At 40.2% G+C, this 26356-nt stretch overlaps 1 protein-coding gene and 1 long non-coding RNA gene across 18 annotated transcripts in view; both read left to right on the top strand.

Moving 5' to 3' along the window:
* The window catches only part of ANO4 (anoctamin 4), a 428567-nt gene that overhangs the window by 124544 nt on the left and 277667 nt on the right, over positions 1-26356 (top strand). The gene's annotated exons all lie outside the window — the stretch shown is intronic.
* Positions 16976-26217, top strand: LOC129649054 (uncharacterized). Its single transcript, XR_008712948.1, has 3 exons — positions 16976-17254; positions 18304-18389; positions 24094-26217. It is a non-coding gene; the product is annotated as an uncharacterized LOC129649054 (long non-coding RNA).

The following is a 26356-nucleotide window of genomic DNA, read 5'->3' as shown; positions in this document are numbered from 1 at the left end:
ATGTTCAAGCTGGTTTTAGAAAAGGCAGAGGAACCAGAGATCAAATTGCCAACATCCGCTGGATCATGGAAAAAGCAAGAGAGTTCCAGAAAAACATCTATTTCTGCTTTATTGACTATGCCAAAGCCTTTGACTGTGAGGATCACAATAAACTGTGGAAAATTCTGAAACAGATGGGAATACCAGACCACCTGATCTGCCTCTTGAGAAATTTGTATGAGGTCAGGAAGCAACAGTTAGAACTGGACATGGAACAACAGACTGGTTCCAAATAGGAAAAGGAGTATGTCAAGGCTGCATATTGTCACCCTGCTTATTTAACTTATATGCAGAGTACATCATGAGAAATGCTGGGCTGGATGAAACACAAGCTGGAATCAAGATTGCCGGGAGAAATATCAATAACCTCAGATATGCAGATGACACCACCCTTATGGAAGAAAGTGAAGAGGAACTAAAGAGCCTGTTGATGAAAATGAAAGAGGAGAGTGAAAAATTTGGCTTAAACCTCAACATTCAGAAAACGAAGATCATGGCATCCGGTCCATCACTTCATGGGAAATAGATGGGGAAACAGTGTCAGACTTTATTTTTCTGGGCTCCAAAATCACTGCAGATGGCGATTGCAGCCATGAAATTAAAAGACGCTTACTCCTTGGAAGGAAAGTTATGACCAACCTAGATAGCATATTGAAAAGCAGAGACATTATTTTGCCAACAAAGGTTTGTCTAGTCAAGGCTATGGTTTTTCCTGTGGTCATGTACGGATGTGAGAGTTGGACTATGAAGAAGGCTGAGCACTGAAGAATTGATGCTTTTGAACTGTGGTGTTGGAGAAGACTCTTGAGAGTCCCTTGGACTGCAAGGAGATCCAACCAGTCCATTTTGAAGGAGATCAGCCCTGGGATTTCTTTGGAAGGAATGATGCTAAAGCTGAAACTCCAGTACTTTGGCCACCTCATGCGAAGAGTTGACTCATTGGAAAAGACTTTGATGCTGGGAGGGATTGGGGGCAGGAGGAGAAGGGGACGACAGAGGATGAGATGGCTGGATGGCATCACTGACTCGATGGACGTGAGTCTGAGTGAACTCTGGGAGTTGGTGATGGACAGGGAGGCCTGGCGTGCTATGATTCATGGGGTCGCAAAGAGTCGGACATGACTGAGCGACTGAACTGAAGTAAAAAAATCAGTATTTTGCTTTTTGAAGATGATATATTTTGTTACTCCTGGACTTCAGAGAGGACATCAACAGAATCATTTAATTTGAAAGTTGTGTGTAGAATTATGCTTTATTTAAATGGCATGAGAAGAATGAATTTATAGTGAACCACACCAGAAACCTTATATGAAATTTTGTCTTTGTCTTGATAAATGTCAAAACCTAATCTCCTGAAGTGGGTGCCATAGATTTCAGTCATACATCATCTGTGTAAAATTACATGACTCCAGCTTATTTTATATGGATTTTGAAGGTCATGTGTCCACAAGATGCCCTATTTACCCTACATACATAGTAGAGAATGATGACATTATATTTAAATCTTGGATCTTTTGCTCAGTAGTTGCATGATCTTGGACAAGTCCATTAATTTGTGTGAACACAGCTCTCGGGCATAAAAGACAGTAGTAATTCTGCCAATGGTACATCCTTGTATTGGGGTGAAAGTGTGTGTGTATAGACACACACATGTATGCATACATACACACATGCATGTGTATACACACATGTATGCATATATGTAAACATGTATGCATGCATTCATGTGCACATACACGTATGTATACACATATATGTGTATGTACATATATGTACACAATATATACACATGTATAATATATACACATGAGAAACCATCATATATACATACATCGATGTACATATGTATGTACATCGATGTATGTATATACATACATAGAGGATATACGTATGTACATCTATGTATATATACATACATATACGTGTGTGTGTGTGTGTATTTGATGGTTTCTCATTGCCAGACTGGTGGCTGCTTTTGCTTGTCAGCCACATTTCTGAAACAATATAAGTTACTGTTAAAGTAAGGAATATATAAGGGGCACCAGATGATGTGGGGAAACCTTTTTTCTCTACTTTCTTTTCTAAACGAGAGTTATTAAGAAGTCTATGAGATGGAAAAACAGAGGATTAACTAGGGAATGATTCTACATTTGCCTAAGAAGAAGAATGATGTTTTTAGATTGCTTTGGAAATTAGACGGTTTAGTAGTTTGTCTTATTTTTCTGAGTGTTTCAATATGTTAACTGAGTTGGATCCAGACAGATTCTCCTACCTAATTCCAGAATGCCTTTTCCTTTACTTGGGAATAACACCAAAGTATTGATCGTTTGACTTTCCAGACTGTCAGCCCTCTGCCTTGTAGCAAATCAAACAGCTCCTGGGCTGCTGGTGGGCGATAGTGGACATCACATGGGTGTTCCTGCCTCCCTGCCACAGCTCTTAAACCATCTTTTCTGCTCATGCTAAGACTTCATAAAAGGCTGTTTTCCTGACATCAATGTGACCTGGCTGTTGAGGTAATATTTCTCACATTTTGTTTCAGTATTCTAGTATCTTTATCCTAAGATGAATTAGACTTTCATTCATCAGTGGCTGTTCATGAGTTCACTTTTAGCTTATGCATACACTCTGAGTACAGAAGTCTGGATTTTTTTAAAGTTGCTTTTCTGTGAGTATAACAGGCTCTTAGAAATATTATACAGAAACCCATCTCTTATGGAAAATACACTAGACCTGTACCTCAGTGACTAGCATAAAATGTATTTTCCTCCATGAAGTGTTTAACACATGTACAGTACATTTTTATATTGTTTTTATAATTTGTTCTGTGACAGTGCCTTTTATAATGCATTGTAACGGCTAAATATGTCATTTTGAACTGATATTTAAAACTGTACAAAGATCCTGTGGTTATTGGTAAGAGTACCTTAGTAGAAAACACTATGGTGTTTAAAACATTGCCAAGCTGCAGTGGGTGAGTTTTCCCTGAGGTTCTTGCAGACATCCCTCAGTCAACATTTAGTGGCTTTCTCTGATGTCATGTGCTTTGCATAAGGCCTTCTGAGTGTGTTGATACTTGTGAATTGTATGTTTCAGAGGTACCTGGAGATGGTTCCTTTCAAAGAAATGTTTTCTCCATTAGCTCCCTGATGGAGATTTGCTAAAATTTTGGATTGATTTCTTTTGTTTTTGAATAGGAAATTTCATAAGTTAAGTCACTGAATGAGTATTTCTTGTATGCGTAGTATGTGTTAGGGCCTGTGCAAGTACTGAAGTCAATCATTTCCACCTCTGTAAAGATGATTAGCTGGTTGGATGAGAAGAAGGAACACAACTTGAGGGCAATTTACTCCTGAGTGTGATGGTAAAGGAAGAGAGGAAAATGGTTTTGACCATTGAAGATGTTTAATAAATACTTATTAAATGAAGTGTGATTCTGGTTTCATCAAGTTATGCTACAGTAGAATGCATACTGGGCCAGAAGTAGAGACATGGGTTTTGCACGACTGTCTTTGCCATGAGGCCACTTAGCTGTGACCTCTCAAGAAAGTCATTTCACTTCTCTGGGCTACCACTTCCTTATTAGTGGAGTGGTGGAGAGGGGACTAAATTTCGCAAATTTGATGTCTTTTTTTTTCTTCCTAAAGCATGTACACCTGAATTTTAATGAAAATGTTATTAATATTTATTGGGAAGTTAAAAAGTAACAGGCACCATTTTTATTCTTAGGTTACAAATAATGCAACTTGTAAGTTAACAGTCCTAAAATCTGTTTTGGTGTCAGAGCCAGATTTGAACTGAGATACGAGTCTCACCACCCCACTGTGCTTAACCATTATGCTACACAGCTTCTAGAATAAAGACGGATGAAGACAGGAAAATCCATCTTCTCCTGTTCCCATGTAAATTTCCAATATCTGTTCTGGACTATGCCACTTACCATGGAAGAACATTGGAAAGAAGGAAATGGCAACCACTCCGGTATTCTTGCCTGGAGAGAATCCCATGGACAGAGGAGTCTGGCAGGCTACAGTCCAGATATGACTTAGTGGCTAAACCACCACAATCATGAAGAGCATAAATGACCTTTTCAGGAAAATTGTGTAGCCTTATATTGCAGGATGCCCAAAGGGCTCTGTAATGCCCTAAATTGTTTCTTGTTCAATGCAAGAAAACTTTCTGTAAAATATATGATTAAATCTGCCTTTGCTAAATGGTGCATAGAGGCAGGTGTTGGGGTCAGTTGGCAAAGAAGCAAGACCAATAGTTTCTTTGAAACTGGGTGGAAAATGTCTCTTTAACCCAGTCTCTCAGTCCACATAGAACAGATGACATTTGCCAGCTTCTACTCATCACCTCAGAAGTCATTCTGGTTTCTCAGAAACATGTGTGAAGTGTCCCCTTGGGCAAACATTCGTATTGCTGATGTTGGTGCATCTCCTTTAGTCAAGGATATTCAGCCAGTAGTTGTTTCCCTTGCTGTGCTTTTTGCTTATGAATTTGTTCAGACCTGCTTCTTGATGATTTCACCTAGCCAATTGCCAAATCAAAGCCATTTGTCTCTCAAGATGTGCTGAACCTGTTTTATCTATCATATTGGGAATGAATTCATTAAACTACTTCCGGCTACATGGTCTTAAGGTAAAGATACCATATCTTCAGGAAAAGGTAGAAGAAACAAGATTTCAGTCATAGCTTTCTTTCTCAGATCCATTTCATCACCTCTTATTTATTGAAAGTATTCCTTTTTTGCTAATGCTTTAAACACTTAAACTGAATATTTTTTTAAATTTTATTTTATTTTTAAACTTTACATAATTGTATTAGTTTTGCCAAATATCAAAATGAATCTGCCACAGGTTTAAACTGAATAAATATTTAAACTTCTGTGTAGGCAACTGGCTTTTAGACTTTCTTGCAGATTGATTGCCTGGGAATGACACTTCTAACAAAGTAAAATACTTGTCTTCAAAATACTTTAGTTTATTTCCTCCATTTATTTATGAACACTAGAACTAAGCCCATATGAAGGGATTGGGGAGGGATGATGCATTGTTTCAAAGAAAGGTATTGAGGAACTGGGTGGTGTAATGCAAATGGAAAATGTAACTTATGGTACACACACAGTCTTTCTCTGTTTATGTCTGTGTATGTGTATGTATGTATAATTTTTTTTAAGTAACTGAAAAATTAAAAGCAAAGAATAATTATTCTTTACATTGAATACCTCCTTCCAGCACCTGATGAGTCATTGGGGTTTGATGGAACTCAAAAAAATTGTGTGAAGAGTAGTATACATATGGAAGATGTTGCCATTAGTATGCATAAATACATTACTGTTTTAGAGAACTCATTCACCATTTCATATTCAGATTTGTGTCTCTTACCAAATGCATGCCTCTAGCTTCACTTTTATTCCTGAATCATATTCAGAAATGAAGAGTCATAGCCTTAAGATTTACTTTTAAGTGCTATACCTTTTACTACCTCTTATTTAATCTCAAATCTTTTTCAGCTCCCCTCCAATGAAATGGTTCTTCTGTTAGTCACTCAATGTTACGTCCCCTTGAAACAACATTGAGATCTTGCCTCCAATCTAAGCTCTACCAATTCCTTACTAGTTGTGTGTTCTTCAGTAAGTTGTTTCACAGACTGCCTGGCTCATTGTAGGGGTTCTAAAAACACTCATTTTGCCTCTGTTCCCCTAGCCTTTCACTTCTTTACCCATCCAGATCCTTTATTTTCAAAGACTAGGACTGGTTACACACCTTACATGAGGCCCATGGGATTTACATCTTCCTCTGATCCAAATAGGAAAACTTAATGGTCACTTAATAGTGATGCTCTGCATTACTTTCTTTTTTGTGTTGTGTTAGCTAAGGCTCTTTAGGTAAAAGCATTAGAAGTGATTGTGGCTAAAAGAATTTTGGCAGAGGCTGTGTGTAGCTCGTTCACTACATCCTGGAGAACCAGGTCTAGAAATGGAAACCAAGGCAGTATCACACAGATGAGGGATGAGAAGTCTGGTGAAAGGTTCCATCATAGGAGCAGTCTGATAGGCAAGCGAGGCTGAGTTGAAGGAATCTTAGTTGCTGCTTCCCTGATTGTGAAGCAAATAGGGAAAGATGGTGTGACGGACTCAGCCCAGCCTTACCAGTGCAGAGAGTGGAAGGGTCTGCCCTTTTGGCTGCCCGAGTAGAAGGTCAGACACCTGGATTTATCATCCTGAAAGACTTTATATAGTGGAAGACACATCACCCCCTCAAAGGCAGATGAAATAGGTGTCCATTGGCCTCCAAAAGGGACTTCCCTGGTGGCTCACACGGTAAATAAATTACCTGCATTGCTTTAGGAGCTTTAGGAGACTAAAGCTGAAACTCCAGTACTTTGGCCACCTCATGCGAAGAGTTGACTCATTGGAAAAGTCTCTAATGCTGGGAGGGATTGGGGGCAGGAGGAGAAGGGGACGACAGAGGATGAGATGGCTGGATGGCATCACTGACTCAATGGACGTGAGTCTGGGTGAACTCCGGGAGTTGGTGATGGACAGGGAGGCCTGGCGTGCTGCGATTCATGGGATCGCAAAGAGTCGGACACGACTGAGCAACTGAACTGAACTGAACTGATTGCAGAAGACTCAGGTTCGATCCCTGGGTTGGAAAGATCCCCTGGAGTAGGAAATGGCAACCCACTCCAGTGTTCTTGCCTGGAGAACCCCATGGACAGAAGAAGCTGGGGGCTACAGTCCATAGGGTCGCAAAGAATCAGACACAACTGAGTATAGCACAGCACAGGGCCTCCAAAAACGTAGTTTTGCCCTTCAGTCCCCAGAAATTTTAATTTCCTTGAGAGCACAGATTATATCATGCTGTTTTTTAGAGATCTTATAGTTGATCCATCACACAGTTATTAATCCCTTATGTGTACATTGGCACCCATTTTTGGTGTCATATATGTAGTAAAAACATTTCCCTCTCCTGGGAGCTTGCATTTGGGTGATGGGGTGAGACAGGCAATTGAGCAAGATAATTGAAATTTGGGTTGTGTTAGTGATGTGTGTTATGGAGAAAAACATGGCAGGCTGACGAAAAAAAATGCTGTGGTACAGGACTTGTGATTTTAAAAGTGGTCGAGGAAGGTCTCACTCAGAAGGGAACATGAGGAAGAAAGCTAGGCAAACATCTAGGAGAAGAGTGATCAAGGCAGAGGGAATAGCAAGTGTAAAGGCCCCGAAGCATGTGTTTCCTTGGCGTGCTGGGGAATAGCATGAAGGTCAGTGTGTCTGGAGTGGAGTGAAGGAGAGGGAAAGAATTTGGAAATGAGACCAGAGATGTTAAGGGATCTAGGCTACCCTGGGAACAATGCATGAATGAGATGCAGCCTCTGGGGCCGTGTGGTCTAGTAGGAGGCACAATAGTGTTGAGGACATACGAAAGTACATTCATTGAGTGCCGAAGTCAGGGATAAGCATGGGGTGACTGCACCCAAGCTGAGGGACAGGCCTGACTAGGTCTCTGCTTGCCCCTGAATTCTTTGTGCAAAGGATGTATCATACTTAATTCACATGCTTAATTTATATGTTGATGTATCTTTACTTAATTTACACATTTTAAACAGGTGATTTTTTAAAAAATTGAGGTGTAGTTGATTTACAATGTTGTGTTAGTTTGAAGTGTATAGCACAGTGATTCAGTTGTACATATGTATATCTTCTTTTTCAGATTCTTTTGCCTTATTGATTTCACGATATTGAATATAGTCCCCTGTGCTGTACAATAGGTCCTTGCTGTTGATCTCTTTTATATATAGTATGTATATTTCGTATCCCTCCCCTCTCCTTTCCCTTTTGGTAACCATAAGTTTGTTTTCTAAAGTCTGTGAGTCTGTTTCAGCTTTGTAAATAAGTTCATTTGTATCATTGACGTCTTGAGTGGCTTGTGCAGTGCTGGGCGTATACCTTTAGTGTATGTTTTCGAGTTAACTTTGAGTAACTGAACAGTGGATAGTACGGGCACAATACATAAGCAGGTTGTTCCTTAATCACACATTGAAAAAGAAAGTTAATCACACATTAACAGGGTTTAGAGACACTGAGGAAAATAGGAAAGTAATAGGGGATGGAAGAGTTTAGCTTTGCATCCCTGCTGTCTCTTTTCTATTAGGCACTTTGCCTGTCCCTGGCATCGTTGCTTCAGTCTTGTGAGGTATTGAAAGCAAAAACTACTGAAAAGATTTTGGAGAGGTAAGCATCATGTCTGTGCTGCTGCTAAGTCGCTTCAGTAGTGTCCAACTCTGTGCGACCCCATAGACGGCAGCCCACCAGGCTCCCACGTCCCTGGGATTCTCCAGGCAACAACACTGGAGTGGGTTGCCATTTCCTTCTCCAATGCATGAAAGTGAAAAGTGAAAGTGAAGTTGCTTAGTCGTGTCCGACTTAGCGACCCCATGGACTGCAGCCCACCAGGCTCTTCCGTCCATGGGATTTTCCAGCCCACTACTGGAGTGGGGTGCCGTTGCCTTCTCCGCATGTCTGTGCTAGTGGCACGATTTGTAATGTCAATATTGTTGATACTTTAACTGCCATATAGGGATTTAATTTACTGCTTTTTGTGGTGTTTTATCCCCACATGGAAGCTTTTTGTACTTGTTTGTTTGTTTTCCTCTGCACCATACCCAAAGGACTCCGTAAGGTAAAATGAATCACTTCCCTGTATGGCTGCAGGCAGTTGTCAGAGAGGCTGATCATTTGAATTTTCCTGTTGTTACCAGTACTGCAAGTATATTCAGCTATTTAGTGTTATCCAGTGCTGGGTGGTTCCTTCCACCATAGCCCCTTGAGTTGTGAAGTGGAAATTTGATGCCCTTATATAACCGATCACTTGTATTATTCAGTTAAGCAAGGTGCTTGCTGTATGAATCAACAAAACAACTCCAACTGAAGATCAGGAAAATACATCTCAATTAGTGACAGCAGGACCAGTGCCCGAGGGCCCCAATCCTCGAGAAAAATATGACCGTGCCAGAGAAATGCGAACGCATTTCTTACAATAATTCTGTCTGCTGAACTAATATTTATTGGAGTCACTCATCTTTGCATATATATCTCATTTACTTCCCTTCACTTCCCATCTGTCAAGAAGTTTTTGGAGTCCCCACAGATGGAAATGTTAATTTGTGTTAAATATTTAAAACATATAGTAAAGGTTTGCCTGGGCTCAGAGGCCTATTAATCAATTTGAAAAACATCTTCTATCAGGCACTGTACTAGGCATTAGGCCTGTAAAAATGAATACAATATGAAGCCTTTACTAAGTTCTTCAGTTCAGTTCAGTCACTCAGTCGTGTCCGACTATTTGTGACCCCATGAATCGCAGCACGCCAGGCCTCCCTGTCCATCACCATCTCCCGGAGTTCACTCAGACTCACGTCCATCGAGTCGGTGATGCCATCCAGCCATCTCATCCTCTGTCATCCCCTTCTCCTGCCCCCAATCCCTCCCAGCATCAGAGTCTTTTCCAATGAGTCAACTCTTAGAATGAGGTGGCCAAAGTACTGGAGTTTCAGCTTTAGCATCAGTCTTTCCAATTAACACCCAAGACTGAGCTCCTCTAGAATGGACTGGTTGGATCTCCTTGCAGACCAAGGGACTCTCAAGAGTCTTCTCCAACACCACAGTTCAAAAGCATCAATTCTTCAGCATTCAGCCTTCTTCACAGTCCAATTCTCACATCCATACATGACCACTGGAAAAACCATAACCTTGACTAGACAGACATTACTTTGGCAAAGTAATATCTCTGCTTTTAATATGCTATCTAGGTTGGTCATAACTTTCCTTCCAAGGAGTAAGTGTCCTTTAATTTCATGGCTGCAATCACCATCTGCAGTGATTTTGGAGCCCTGAAAAATAAAGTCTGACACTGTTTCCACTGTTTCCCCATTTATTTCCCATGAAGTGCTGGGACTAGATGCCATGATCTTAGTTTTCTGAATGTTGAGCTTTAAGCCAACTTTGGTAATCAGTATTCCACAGGAACACATCTAGACTGTTGGTGGCCATGGTATGGGACATGGATGATTTGCTGCTTCTTGTGATTATGAAATATGGAATAAGATATGATGCCAGCTGGCTGAGGTTGGTGCTGGGGAAGGTGAGGGATACAGTAGCAAATGACTGAGAGGAACATGGACTAAAGATGACTTGGATGCCAGCTTGGTGAGAGATTGAGCCCTGAGATTTGTTCAGTTTTGTTGAGTCTAAGCTGATGGTCTCATAGGGAAGAAGAATGAAAATATTTATAGTCTAAAGCCAAAATATTCATTGGAAGGACTGATGTTGAAGCTGAAACTCCAATACTTTAGCCACCTGAGGCTAAGAACTGACTCATTTGAAAAGACCCTGATGCTGGGAAAGATTGAAGGCAGGAGGAGAAGGGGATGACAGAGGATGAGATAGATGGTTGGATGGCATTACTGACTTAATGGACATGAGTTTGAGTAAATTCCAGGAGTTGGTGATGGACAGGGAGGCCTGATGTGCCGCAGTTCATGGGGTTGCAAAGAGTCAGACACGGCTGAGCAACTGAACTGAAAGCCAAAATAGTCTTTCCATTAGTGTAACAAGAATACAGAAGTCATAGTCCACAGGGCCTGGGAAAGTCAAGGAAGATTTCATCAAGAGAAAGGGATTAGAGCTCGATTGGTGGAGGGGGAGACAGCATAAGCAAAGATGTGATGTCAGGAATGCTTATGGTGAGCACCGAAGATGGAAGGACACCCTGAGCATCAGGCCAGATCTGTGAAGAAAGTGGTAAATAAAATTTCGATAAGTTAAGGGACTTTCCTGGCAGTTTAGTGGTTAAGGCTCCTTCCTTCCACTGCAGTGGGCATAGGTTCAAACCCTGGCCACGGAACTAAGATCCTGCATACTGTGGTATGCAGCCAAAAAAAAAAAAAGGTTTTGATAAGTTGAGTCAGGTCAGATTATGGGGGTCTTCAAAGAAGTCTGCTGTTTGAACAGTGGGAACCAATATATGGGGTAGCCAAAAAGCTTGTTTGTGTTTTTCATGTTAAAACCGAAACAAATGTTTTGACCCCCCGAATAAGTGCTTGAGCAAGTAATTCATGATGAAAGGGGATTATCAGGTCATCAATTGTAATGTGTTGGATTGCAGAGAGACTGCAGGAGGAAGGGGCATTTAGGGACTATAATCCTTAAGTGTGTGAAATGAACTGAGGTCTGGACAAAGATATGGCCATGGGACCAAGGCACAAGGGGTAAGTGCCTTCAGTTAGTCCCTCAGTGTGTCTGACTCTTTGAGACCCGATGAATTGCAGCATGCCAGGCCTCCCTGTCCATCACCAATTCCTGGAGTTCACCCAAATTCATGTGCATCAAGTTGGTGATGCCATCAAGCCATCTCATCCTCTGTCGTCCCCTTCTCCTCCTGCCCCCAATCCCTCCCAGCATCAGAGTCTTTTCCAATGAGTCAACTCTTCTCATGAGGTGGCCAAAGTACTGGAGTTTCAGCCTCAGCATCAGTCCTTCCAATGAATATTCAAGACTGATCTCCTTTAGAATGGACTGGTTGGATCTCCTTGCAGTCCAAGGGACTCTCAAGAGTCTTCTCCAACACCACAGTTCAAAAGCATCAATTCTTTGGCACTCAGCTTTCTTCACAGTCCAACTCTCACATCTGTACATGACCACTGGAAAAACCATAGCCTTGACTAGATGGACCATTGTTGGCAAAGTAATGTCTCTGCTTTTGAATATGCTATCTAGGTTGGTCATAACTTTCCTTCCAAGGAGTAAGCGTCTTTTAATTTCATGGCTGCAATCGCCATCTGCAGTGATTTTGGAGCCCAGAAAAATAAAGTCAGCCACTGTTTCCACTGTTTCCCCATCTATCTGCCATGAAGTGATGGCACCAGATGCCATGGTCTTCGTTTTCTGAATGTTGAGCTTTAAGCCAGCTTTTTCACTCTCCTCTTTCATTTTCATCAACAGGCTCTTTAGTTCCTCTTCACTTTCTTCCATAAGGGTGGTGTCATCTGCATATCTGAGGTTATTGATATTTCTGCCTGCAATCTTGATTCCAGCTTGTGCTTCTTCCAGCCCAGTGTTTCTCATGATGTACTCTGCATAGAAGTTAAATAAGCAGGGTGACAATATACAGCCTTGACATACTGCTTTTCCTATTTGGAACCAGTCTGTTGTTCCATGTCCAGTTCTAACTGTTGCTTCCTGACCTGCATATAGGTTTCTCAAGAGACAGGTCAGGTGGTCTGGTATTCCCATCTCTTTCAGAATTTTCCACAGTTTATTGTGATCCACACAGTCAAAGGCTTTGGCATAGTCAATAAAGCAGAAATAGATGTTTTTCTGGAACTCGCTTGCTTTTTCCATGATCCAGAGGATGTTGGCAATTTGATCTCTGGTTCCTCTGCCTTTTCTAAAACCAGCTTGAACATCTGGAAGTTCACGGTTCACGTATTGCTGAAGCCTGGCTTGGAGAATTTTGAGCATTACTTTACTAGCGTGTGAGATGAGTGCAATTGTGCAGTAGTTTGAGCATTCTTTGGCATTGCCTTTCTTTGGGGTTGGAATGAAAACGGACCTTTTCCAGTCCTGTGGCCACTGCTGAGTTTTCCAAATTTGCTGGCATATTGAGTGCAGCACTTTCACAGCATCATCTTTCAGGATTTGAAATAGCTCAACTGGAATTCCATCACCTCCACTAGCTTTGTTCATAGTGATGCTTTCTAAGGCCCACTTGACTTCACATTCCAGGATGTCTGGCTCTGGGTGAGTGATCACACCATCGTGATTATCTTGGTCATGAAGATCTTTTTTGTATAGTTCTTCTGTGTATTCTTGCCACCTCTTAAAATCTTGTGCTTCTGTTAGGTCCATACCATTTCTGTCCTTTATCGAGCCCATCTTTGCATGAAATGTTCCCTTGGTATCTCTAATTTTCTTGAAGAGATCTCTAGTCTTTCCCATTCTGTTGTTTTCCGCTATTTCTTTGCATTGATCACTGAGGAAGGCTGTCTTATCTCTCCTTGCTGTTCTTTGGAACTCTGCATTCAAATGGGAATATCTTTCCTTTTCTCCTTTGCTTTTCGCTTCTCTTCTTTTCACAGCTATTTGTAAGGCCTCCTCAGACAGCCATTTTGCTTTTTTGAAATTCTTTTCCATGGAGATGGTCTTGATCCCTGTCTCCTGTACAATGTCACGAACCTCCGTCCATAGCTCATCAGGCACTCTATCAGATCTAGTCCCTTAAATCTATTTCTCACTTCCACTGTATAATCATAAGGGATTTAATTTAGGTCATACCTGAATGGTCTAATGGTTTTCCCTACTTTCTTCAATTTAAGTCTGAATTTGGCAATAAGGAGTTCATGATCTGAGCCACAGTCAGCTCCCGGTCTTTTTTTTGCTGACTGTATAGAGCTTCTCCATCTTTGGCTGCAAAGAATATAATCAGTCTGATTTTGGTGTTGACCATCTGGTGATGTCCATGTGTAAGAGTCTTCTCTTGTGTTGTTGGAAGAGGGTGTTTGCTATGACCAGTGCTTTCTCTTGGGACAACCCTATTAGCCTTTGCCCTGCTTCATTCCATACTCCAAGGCCAAATTTGCCTGTTACTCCAGGTATTTCTTGACTTCCTACTTCTGCATTCCAGTCCCCTATAAAAGGACATCTTTTTTGGGTGTTAGTTCTAAAAGGTCTTGTAGGTCTTCATAGAATCATTCAACTTCACTGTTATTGGTTGAGGCATAGGCTTGGATCACCGTGATATTGAATGGTTTGCCTGGAAACGAACAGAGATCATTCTGTCGTTTTTGAGATTGCATCCAGGTACTGCATTTCAGACTCTTTTCTTGACCATGATGGCTACTCCATTCCTTCTGAGGGATTCCTGCCCACAGTATTAGATATAATGGTCATCTGAATTAAATTCACCCATTCCAGTCCATTTTAGTTTGCTGATTCCTAGAATGTCAACGTTCACTCTTGTCATCTCCTGTTTGACCACTTCCAATTTGCCTTGATTCATGGACCTAACATTCTAGGTCCCTATGCAATATTGCTTTTTACAGCATCAGACCTTGCTTCTATCACCAGTCATATCCACAACTGGGTATCATTTTTGCTTTGGCTCCATCTCTTCATTCTTTCTGGAGTTATTTCTCCACTGATCTCCTGTAGCATATTGGGCACCTACTGACCTGGGGAGTTCCTCTCTCGGTATCCCATTATTTTGCCTTTTCATACTGTTCATGGCGTTCTCAAGGCAAGAATACTGAAGTGGTTTGCCATTCCCTTCTCCAGTGGACCACATTCTGTCAGACTTCTCCATGACCCATCCGTCTTGGGTGGCCCCATATGTCATAGCTTGGTTTCATTGAGTTAGACAAGGCTGTGGTCCGTGTGATCAGATTGGCTAGTTTTCTGTGATTATGGTTTCAGTGTGTCTGCCCTCTGATGCCTTGGGCAGTGAGAAATGAGGACTGAAAAGGACATAGTTGGATAGGTGAGAGAGAAGAGAGAGTAAAGTAGATTCCAAATCCAGCCATAAGGAATAGAGAACAGAACTGCACCAATGAGATACCTGGGAAAATATATCTATTTCATAATTATAAGGTTATATGTTGTAATTGATTTTATTATGAATTATACAGTATGTTTTGAAAAAAGTGAAAGTGAAATGTATAGTATGTTTTACTGATAGCAAAATGCACATCTTGATGTCTCTGGGATCAGGATGTATCTTACACTTGGTGTTGGTGAGCCCATAATTGTGATGCGATGGCCATTAAGTGTGGATCTGTGATAGAACTTGCAGAATGTGTGTCAGTGACTCAGAAAAAAACCCAAACAACATGAGATCCCTCTTAACAGCACAGAGGATGATTTTGTGTCAGAAGCCCAGAGACTGGGGACACCTAGTCAAAATTGATTTGGAGATCGAAACTCTGCAAATGAAGAAAGTTTAGGGGTAAGCCTAACCAATTTATTTCTTTTTAATGTATCTATAAGAATTATATATGATAAAAAAATTAATGTAAGTTTTAAAAGACTTTTAGGAAAGATAAAATAAAAAATTTCAAATGATAGGAAAGCATCATTTTATGGTTTAGTTGGCAGCTTGTTTTATTTTTTTCATTTTCAGTCTATATAATGGACATTTTACAATCAGTGAGATCTTCTACTCAGTGAAATAAGGTAAAATATTCAGGGCCCATTGCTTGTTTGAAATTTGTTTGCTTGAGAGTGGAGATACACAAGGGTTTTAAAGACTTTTTTAGGCATAACTTTGTTTCATTTGTGTAGGCTGAGTGGATTTGGGTGCTGCCCACTGTTAGATTTATAGTGGCAAAAATTGAGGATTCTGTGCAGGTGAGCTTAGACTCAGAGAAAACAAATAAATTCTTGTAAAGTATGCACTAGTCTAAAATGTTTAATTGCCTTCTCTGATGTCTGAGTAGTAACGCCTTGCACACAACTGCACTTCTCTTCTTCGCATGGATGTGGATCCCTTAGTACTTTATCAATTGCATAGTACTTGTGGTTATTTTCATGTTTCCTAATCAGGTGCTGGTCTCTCTCCCTCTCCTATCCCCTCCTGGGTAAGTGAGTGGTGTGCTCAGTGAAATTTGTTGATATGCAAGAGACGTCTTTGAAATAAAAAAGGAAACACTGGCTTAGAGCACACCAGTTGCCCTGTTCCTTCCCTTTCTCCAGGAAGAATGACTTCAGCAACTTTGATAATCTGTGTGATGCAGCCCTTTTTGAACTTTCCTGGTTGGAAATGACTTGTGTGGCTGGGTTGTTCAGGAAGGGCAGGTGTTACATCATTTACATTTGGGGAACTGAGACCTGGTGGGCGGGGGCGGGGGTTGGGGGGAGATGGCTTGTATAGGTCATACTGGTTAGTACTCGCAGTGTTAGAGCAGAGAGGGACCTGAGTCTAGTGGCTCCTCATTCAGTGCTCTCTTTCTGCTTCTCTTTTTCCTGTTGAGTCATCTCAGAGGTTAGATTTAAGAGTAAAATAAAACTCTCTTTCTTTTTATGACTCACAGCTTTCCCCCACCTCACTTCCAATATGTGAAGTCAGCTCTCCAGGGTTATCACTTATTTTCCAGGGCTAACACATCCCTTTTCCAGACTGTGGCAGTAAAGGGACTCCCTCAAAGGTCCCTGGGTTGACAGAAGCAAGGATAATGACAGGAGTAACAGATCAGCTTTTCTCACCAGTGAATTGGCCAAGGGAGCATATGAGGTTATGGACTGTTATCTCCTGCGTGCTTCTGGTCAGTCTCCTCTATAAATAAAACATGAAACCAACCTTGGTAACTGCCGGCTCATGTTATTTTTGAGTTGTGTTACCAGACCTTACCAAGAGTCTTTTAGGTATGCATAGAACATTGGTTTGGAGAAGGCAATGGCACCCCACTCCAGTACTCTTGCCTGGAAAATCCCATGGATGGAGGAGCCTGGTAGGCTGCAGTCCATGGGGTCACTAAGAGTCAGACACGACTGAGTGACTTCACTTTCACTTTTCACTTTCATGCATTGGAGAAGGAAATGGCAACCCACTCCAGTGTTCTTGCCTGGAGAATCCTAGGGACAGAGGAGCCTGTTGGGCTTCCGTCTATGGGGTTGCACAGAGGTCGGCCACGACTGAAGCGACTTAGCAGCAGCAGCAGCAGAACATTGGTTGACAAAGCCTAATGATATGGCCATCTCCATTTGTCTAGCCCCTGGTTCTCTTGTTTTCAACACTTGATTTGTTTTTGGCTTCACTGAGTCTTCATTGCTTTGCATGGGCTTTCTGTAGTTGCGGTGAGCTGGGACCTGCTCTTCGTTGCGTTGCACAGGCTTCTCATGGCAGTGGCTTCTCTTGCTGCAGAGCACAGGCTCTAGGCCTGGGCTTCAGTAGTTGCAGCACATGGGCTCAGTAGTTGTGGCACACGGGCTTAGTTGCTCTGCAGCACGTGGGATCTTCCCAGATCAGGGACCAAATCTGTGTTCCCTGCATTGGCAGGTAGAGTTTTATCTGCTGCACCACCAGGGAAGTCCTAGCCACCATTTCTTAATAAGAAGTAAGCAGTGGATGCTTCTTTAAAAACATGGCCAAATTTTAAAGCATACCTCCTGGATCAGAAATTTGGAGAGAGCAGCCCATAGATGGATATCATGAGGGTAAATAAACTTGAGAGATTCTCATTTTCCTGTAAGATTTTACTGTCATGCTAATAAGGCCTAAAATGACATTTAAAAAATCCTGCCACCTAACTTTATTGGTTCATACTAATCTTATCATCTGATACTGTTATGACTTTTTGATAAAATGATTACTGAGATAGGTGTCCCTACTCATGTACATTTTCAGTTGTTTATTTCTGTTCAATGAGCACTTGTTGAGTGCCTGATATGTTCTAGGTACTGTGGACAAGATGGTGAATGAGATAAAATACATATTTCTTTAGAGCTTATATTCTAATGAGCCAGAAAACAACCAAGTATGCAGAAGCATCTCTTCTTAAGAAGAGGTGAATGCTGTGAAAAAAAAAAAAATGAAGCTGAGAAGAATAACAGATAGGGTATTGCGAGCTATATGCATAGAATGTTCAGAGAAGGCTGGGGAGGTACCAGTGAGGAGAGTCCTGAATAAGGTGATAGAGCAAGCTTTAGGAAGATTGATCCAGGATGAAAAACAGTCCAGGCAGACATAACAGCAAGTGCAAAGACCCTGAGGCAAGAAAACTTGAACTGATACATTTTATGTTGGTTTAAAACCATTGTTTGATTCTTTAAGACAGTTGGGCTAGTCTTTAAGAAACATAGGAATATAATTAGAGCCCCAGAGTTGAACTTGGTTGAAATAATTTAGGGATTTCTCATTATCGTTTTTTTAGATTAGCTTCAATGATATTTAGTTTGCCTTTTCTATTTGCTCTCTGTAGGAGACAATAATTAAAGGTTGGATGGCTGTGCATCTTCTGTGACATATTTTTGGTGTGTGTTTTAAGAAAGGTGCATTGTCTCCTTATAAGTGTCTAGAATCTTCCTGGTGGCTGAGTCAGCCAGATTGGCGGACCCAGCTCTGGCATAGCTCTCAGGCATATATCCTGTATAGCTTTTGACAGATACCAATGCTATGGTGTCCATCCCCTGCCCAAAGCCAGGGACACAATATTCTTTACTCATTTTCTGGCTCTGAATGTCTTTTTTTGTTTTTGTTTTTGCAGCCTAACCTTTTTGTCATCTTTGGCATTTTCACAGGCTCCAGCTCATTCCTGGCTTTAGTTAAAGTTTTCTGAAATTCTTCTTATAGGTCAGTGTTACTCATCTATTTCATTGTTTGTTACATGTTTCTTCTCTTATATCTTTTCTGTGTTTGTTTTGAAATCTGAGTTCCTCAGAAAGTTCCCTGGGCAGCCACACTTATTTTCTCAAGATGCTTGCTCTCTTGCCTCCTCTTTAGAGCTGTGTGTGTGTGTTGAAATGTCATTCTTTAGAGTCTCTAGTTCCTTTTAAGATAGGTGGTTCCCATTGAAAACTTGTGAGCGTAGCATCATGCATGTTTTACTTCTAAGTTTAATTACACCTTTTAAAAATTCTAAGTTGATGTTGTAACCTGATTTTTCTTTAGTGGGCAAAGTTCAAGATGACAGATACAATTTCTTTGCCCCCAAAGTTTGTCTCACCAGCATCACCAGCTAGTGGTTCCTTGTTAGCATTATGACAGAGGCGCTGCGATAGCCTAGTAATTAAGAGCATGGGCACATCCAGGTTCAAAGTCAATGCCATCATTTACTTTCTGGTGACTCTTATCAGATTGTGAGGAAGAGTGAATGAATCCATTTCAAGTGCTTAGGAGAATGTTCTGTATACCATCAGTCCTTACTGACTCTTCACGGCCACTACTATCATCATCATTGTCAAAGTCATGATTCTGAGCTAAGAATTCATCAACAAGGCAAGTCAAGAATTAACAAGTTCTCTAAAGAAGTGTCTGGATTATTGATGTTCCTTTTCATTATGATGTTGTAACTCGGTAAAAATGTTTCTCATATGTATGAAGGAAATGTCCTTCACACCTACTGTTCCTGGGAACTTCAGCTTTTTTTTAATAGAGCCAGTTAATTCTCCCCAATGTCTGGCCCCAAACTTAGGTATCTAAACCCTCATCAAGGTGTTCAGTAGAATTAATGGCCTTACTGGTATAAAAGTGATGGAATGGGGAGGGAGGAGGGAGGAGGGTTCAGGATGAGGAACACATGTATACCTGTGGCGGATTCATTTTGATATTTGGCAAAACTAATACAATTATGTAAAGTTTAAAAATAAAATAAAATTAAAAAAAAAAGTGAAAGTGAAGTCACTCAGTTGTGTCTGACTCTCTGTGACCTCATGGATTATAGCCTACCAGGCTCCTCTGTCCATGGGATTTTCCAGGCAAGAATACTAGAGTGGGTTTCTATTTCCTTCTCCAGGGGATCTTCCTGACCCAGGGATTGAACCTGGGTCTCCTGCATTGTAGGCAGACGCTTTACCATCTGAGCTATTAGGGAAGTCACTGGTATAAAAAGTACCCCGTAGTTTAGAAGGCAGTTGGACTAGGACACGGGGGAAAAAAAAATTCTGTTATGTTGGGAATGACTGTCATCTTTTCAGTATGTACAAGATCACCTTTAACTTGGTTAGAGTTTTGAGTAAGGAGAAAGGAATGGTTTAGTTAGTCATTTAAAGTAAATAATTATACCATGCTGATAGAGTGGCATGGAATAATTGGAGAGTCATTGTGGAACTTTAGACTTCAATATGAAACATGTAATGATTTGTTTATATTGGAAAAACTTGCTGAAAGGAAAGAATTTTGGAGTATTAGACACTTCTCTGCAGATAGAAGTTAAGCTAGAAATGTATGGCTCATTTTATTTCTGTTTCTTAAAGTCAAAGGCAAGACAGGATGTATCAGTAGCTCTGCTGCATTCATTCATTCAGCAGTTATTTATTGAGTATCTGTTGTATGTCGGACATGATTCAGATATTAGGGTTACAGAACTGAAGGAGTCAAGCGAGGTGCTTGCCTTCATGGAACTTACATTCAAAGGAGGAAAACGATGTTAAAGGAATAAATCAAAGTTACTTCAGTTAGTTCTGAGGGCTATGAAAACAGGATGATGGAATGAGGTGGTGTCGAAGGAGTAAGGGAGATACTTAGGAAAGACACAGGAATGATGAGAAGTTGTAGGTCTAGAGGCAAGTACTCGGAGGTAAAGTTGTATTTTTATCCTATATGGATTGTGAAGCTATTTATGGATTTCAAGCAGAAGAGTAACAAGCCCTGAATTTCCTTTCACAGCGATTCCTCTGTCCATTTTGGATAATGTGTTTGGGAAGGGATTAGGCTTGATATGAGGAGACCCATTAAGAGTCTTGTTCAGAGAAAGGAGGTTGGTGGTTTGTCCTGGAACTGGGGAAGGTGGTGATGGGAAGAAATAAATAGACTGAAGATAACATTTGGAGAGCTGAGTTGACAGGACCTGCCAATAGACTAGCTGTGTGGGATGGTAGGATAGATTAAATTTGGGGCTTCTTCAGAATTGATGCTTTTGAACTGTGGTGTTGGAAAAGGCTCTTGAGAGTCCCTTAGACTGCAAGGAGATCCAATCAGTCCATTCTAAAGGAGATCAGTTCTGGTGTTCATTGGAAGGACTGATGCTGAAGCTGAAACTCCAATACTTTGGCCACCTGATGCAAAGAGCTGACTCATTTGAAAAGACCCTGATGCTGGGAAAGATTGAGGGCAGGAGGAGAAGGGGACGACAGAGGATGAGATGGTTGGATGGCATCTGACTCAATGGACATGGGTTTGGGTGAACTCTGGGAGATGGTGATGGACAGGAAGGCCTGGTGTGCTGCAGTTCATGGGGTTCCAAAGAGTCGGACACAACTGAGTGACTGAACTGAATAATAAGTTGATCTTGCAGTAATTATGAGGCATAGATGAGATTGAAGATTAAATAGCAAGGATCTGATACCTAGGAGTCCCTTGATAAGTGTTAGCTCTACACAGTCCCCAGACTTTGAGTGAATTAATAGTCAAAACACTGAAAAAATGAAGATCTTAATGTAGAAAGGTCATATTTTCCTCCCATCTTCTTATTTCTGGGTAAACCAATAATTTTAAAATTGAAATTATTTTTCAGGTAATTGAAATTATATTTCAGATAATTCTTACATTATGTTGTCGCAGAACACAGAGAACCCAGGTATAGTTCCAAGTTTCTCTCCATGGTAACATTTTGAAAAACTACAGTAGCACTCAAAATTTGATGCTATGAACAGAAAAACAATTTATTGGTGCTAATATCCATTAAACTATCAAAAGTTATTTAGTCCAAATTCCTTCAATTGAAAATAAAAAGTACAAAACTCCTAAATTGTATCATTACTTAAACAGAAGTAAGGAAGGCATGCATTTTGATTCTCTTAAATTTTTATTCAATTCAGGTCAGTCGCTCAGTCGTGTCTGACACTTTGCGACCCCATGAATCGCAGCACGCCAGGGCTCCCTGTCCACCACCAGCTAGGAGCCAAGGCAATATCCTGATTTAAGCAGTAGACTAATGGATCTAGTGCAGCAGACTCCTGACTTTGCTCTGATTCAGTGACCTTCACCAAAGCACTTCTATATTCTAGAATTATATATTGTTACAATTATATTCTAGAGCTAATTGTAAACTGGATGAAAGGACCCATTTCTGCCTAATTCATGGGAATGTTCTGGATGAGGTAGATACCATGTGTATCTATTCTGTGCTTACATCGCTGGCCTCCTTTCTTGATACTATCTTTTACTTGGCCTCTAGAGTTTTCTAAGTTCTTTAAGTATATCATGTTCTATCTTATTTTTGTACCTTTTCTCATGCTGTTCCCTCTGCCTTGATTGTACCCTATGTTTTTCCTGCCCAACCTTCCAGTCTATACACATATACTTATATTCTGTCTTTCCCTCTCTCCTTCTCCAGCTCCTACATTTTTTTGCAGATCACACTTTTAACAAAGTCCATAGGGGAAGCTTTTCATGATGCCCAAGCTGGATTAGGTCCCCACATTGTATGTTTCTGTAGCATCCGGTGTTTCCACTTCATGGCACATACCCCATGTCCTTGCTGTGCTTTGTCTGCTACTGTTTTGACTAATATGTAAAGGCAGAAAGGGTATCATCTTTCTTTTTTAAAAATTTTATTGGAATATAGTTGCTTTACAATGTTGTGTTAGTTTCTGCTGTACAGCAATGTGAATCAGCTATATGTCCATGGGGTTGTAAATAGTTGGACAAGACTGAAGAGAGTGTGTGTGTGTGTGTGTGTGTGTGTGTGTGTGTGTATCTCCTCTTGTTTGGACTTCGATCCCATATAGGTTACCACAGAGTATTGAGTAGAGTTCCTTGTGCTATACAATATGTTCTCATTAGTATATGTATCTTATACATAGTAGTATATATATGTCAATCCCTATCTCCCAGTTCATCCCACCCCTTCTTCCCTCGTTGGTATCCATAAGTTGTTTGTTCTTTACATCTCCATAAGTTGTTTGTTCTTTACATCTGTGTCTGTTTCTGCTTTGCAGATCAGTTCATCTGAATAATTTTTCTAGATTCTGCATATAATCGATATTATATTTGTTTTTCTCTTTGATTTACTTCAGTGTGACAGTCTCTAGGTCTGCCCACGTCTCTGCAAATGGCACATTTTCGTTCATTTTTATGACTGAGTAATATTCTGTTTTATATATGTACCACATCTTCTTTATCCATTCCTCTGATGGCCATTTAGGTTGTTTCCTTGTCTGGCTATTATAAATAGTGTTTTAATGAACATTGGGGTACATGTATCTTTTGAAATTAATGATTTTCTCTGGGTATATGGCCCAGAAGTGGGATTGTTGAGTCATATGGTAGTTCTATTTTTAGTCTTTTAAGGAACCTCCATATTGTTCTCCATAGTAGCTGTACCAATTTACGTTCCCACTGACAATGTAAGAGGGTTCCCTTTTCTCCACACCGTCTTCAGCATTTATTACTTGTAGACTTTTTGATGATGGCCATTCTAACTGTGAGAGGTGATCCCTCGTTGTCATTTTGATTTGCATTTCTCTAGTAATTAGTGATGTTAAGCATCTTTTCATGTGTTTGTTGTCCATCTGTATGTGTTCTTTGGAGAAATGTCTATTTAGGGTCTAAGACAAGAGGAGTATTGTCTTGATCACTACTTTATCGTACGCATCACAGTGTCTGCCACAGAGTGGGTGCTATAAATCCCCATGGAATGAGGGAATGAATACATTTAAGAAACATATGCTTAACTTTTTGGAAGAAAACAGTATGCAGGTCAGGTGGAATTGTGGGTGGTATTTCTATTTAGTATGTGACTCATGTAGATTTAAGACTGTGAAACGTTTAAAAATATCTTTATGGGGTGGTTTAGTTTTCCTCATTTTCCCCCCTTTGTTTTTATGTCAGATCTACTGTGTAATTATGTCTTGTAAAATACCTCAAAGTGTGGCCAAGCTGAGTTTTAAAAAGGAAGATAAGCCCAAAATAGAAATGAGTATTTACTTTGATGCATTTAAAGAGTTGTGAATGTGAAGCTCTTGCCAGTCCTGAGGAAAGCATGAAGTTGTCCTGGTGCAAGAGCAAGTTGCTGCTTCTCATTTTGCCTCAGATAGTGAAAAAAACCATCATTTTATCACTGTTTTTTCAGGCCAGTTAGGGTTGTATGTACTACAGGCATCTGAATGTCCAGTGTGAGGCTGTAACTCTTTAACTACATGACTGAGATAAAATAATGTTTAAGGGTGCTCTCTGCTTTGGCATCTCAGGCATTTTAAAAAAAATCAAAGCAAGAAATTTTTGTATTTATATTAACTCAACTTTATTGTAGGATGAGACTTGTAAATGTTCCCCTTTGAGGGACTGACCTTGATTTATCTCATTGTTTCTATTTTTTATTTCCTCTGCCTGGAAGGTCGAAGCAGCCCACGGAAGCCTGCTTTCTGCTTACTCAACAGGAAGACCTGCTCTTTTTGTCTCTTTTTCAGTCACCAGCAGAGTATTTTGAATCGTTGTGTGGGGAAACCAGTGGTTCCTGTACTTGGATTGCCATCAAAATCACCAGGAAAATTAAAACAAAACAAAAAAAACCTTAAAAAGCTTCTGGGGCCCCATGCCCTGAAATTCTCATTCAGTATGTCTGGAGTGGGACCTGAAAATTGAGTCTGTTGGTGATACAGATAAACAATGTCATTTGGAAATTACTATTTGGAAATCCCAAATAGTTATTTTAAATTATTTGTCCTGCACGTAGTGGGTGCTAAATAGTTGTGGACATGTAGGAGCTGTCAGTTGACTTCTCTGTCTTGCCTACTGTGTTGTGAGCTCCTTAAAATAAGACCTATCTTTTCCGCCTTGTAGATTCAGTGCACTAGCTGCCGCATGGAACAGTAAATGAATGATTGTCTGGATTAACTGATAATGAAAATATTAGGTTGGTCGACTTTTTTTGGGGTTTTCCAGTACCACCTTATGGGAAAACCTGAATTAAATTTTTGGCCAGCCTAATAGAAGAATCCTGTCCTTTGGGCAGAAGGTTATGGTGGTAGTTGCTGCTGTTTTGAGTTGGAGAACATTTGCCTATTACAATAGACACATATTTTAAAATAAAGAACTCGGGGCCATTAGCAGTAATTGTTATCACGAATATTAGAGCAACAGAGAAACACACAGGTGAATTGTCCTGTATGTATTTTTTCAAGTGTTTTATTTTTATATGGGTAATACCTCTTACAAATTCTAAAGGTATAAAAAAGGCACACAGGGAAAAGTCTTCCTACTCCTGTCCCCCAGCAACCAATGTCTCCAACCCAGAGGCAGTCAGTGTTTCAGTTCTTTGCCTTTTAAAAGACAAATGGTAACAGATTGCAGCTGTTCAACTCCTTGCTTCATGATTGTAACTTGGTCAACATCTGATAGGAACGGGTACACAAGGAGCTTCTTCTCTCTCTTACAGCTTGAAAGTATTGCACTATAAGAGTATATCTCAGTTCATTTTACTAGACCCTTATTTCTGAATATTTAGGTTTCTGTTTCAAACATTGTCATCGGTGAATTACTTTTCTTGTACCTGTGGTTTTGCATGTGTATGCCTACACCTAGGAAATTTTCTAGAGTTCTACTTGCCAGATCATTGGACACATGCCTTGTAATATTGTCAACTTGCCAAAGATGAGGGTTATATCAATTGTCTTTGAACTGTCATCACAAAGCTCTGGTGGTTTCTCAGATATCCAGGACCTGTGGGCTCTGGCCATCGAGTGTCTGGTCTTCCCAAGTTCTGTAATATGTCTTAATATGTAAATTGGTTGAGATGAGTTCAAGGTATTTGAAGGGAATTGGAACTCAGAGAGCTACCTATGTGTTACTTTCAAGGCTAGGTTTTTAGAATATTTCTGTTTATAGATTAAATTCATCATTTATTTAGGAATATTTGATTAATTAACTACTAATTAAAAATCCAAAAATTTTTCTCATGGGCATTTCATCTGTATTTCTGCCATTGACCCTTAGAGGGGGACTTGTGTATGTATGATTAAAGGAGAGAATTTAGAGATGGTAGGAAATAATGAGGTTGACAGTTGACTAAAACAATATAAGTGGGCCTAGATGGACACCTTTCTTCCTTGTTACACCTACTACTCATGCCCACTAATGGGAATCAGTCTCCTCTTTCTCTTTCCTTTCTCTTTCTTTGATATGAGATCATGATTGTGGGCAACACTTTCTGGTTGAATTTCACGTAGAACTATGCCAGGTCCACTATCACTTTCTTGTGGTTTGTATTTCTGTTTGGGAGTTAGTGATTTTTCCCCCTCAGGTAATTTTTGTGACATTAGAAAATGATGTCTTTTATTCCTTCTATTTAAGTGATGGCCATATATTTTATGTGAATTATCCAATATAATGATTAATGTTCATTGTAACTTGTAATTATAACACTGACAGAACTTAGGACCATGAATGCTCTATTTTAAAATATGTATTTACTTATTTAAAATTTGTATTTCTTCTAAATAAAATTCACTTGTTCTGAGTTTTTCAGTTTCCCTGATTATGGATGAAAAGTTATGGAACACAAAAAAATGTATTTTAAAGGAAGGAAAATATCCCTAACTTTATGATATAAATGCAGAAATTACTGGTATTATTTGGTATATTTCCTTGTACTTTTTCAA

This window comes from Bubalus kerabau, chromosome 1, assembly GCF_029407905.1.
Source record: "Bubalus kerabau isolate K-KA32 ecotype Philippines breed swamp buffalo chromosome 1, PCC_UOA_SB_1v2, whole genome shotgun sequence".
NCBI classification, from domain to species: domain Eukaryota; kingdom Metazoa; phylum Chordata; class Mammalia; order Artiodactyla; family Bovidae; genus Bubalus; species Bubalus kerabau.
The sequence above is the reverse complement of the archived record's forward strand: the minus strand, read 5'-3'. Positions and strand labels throughout refer to the sequence as shown.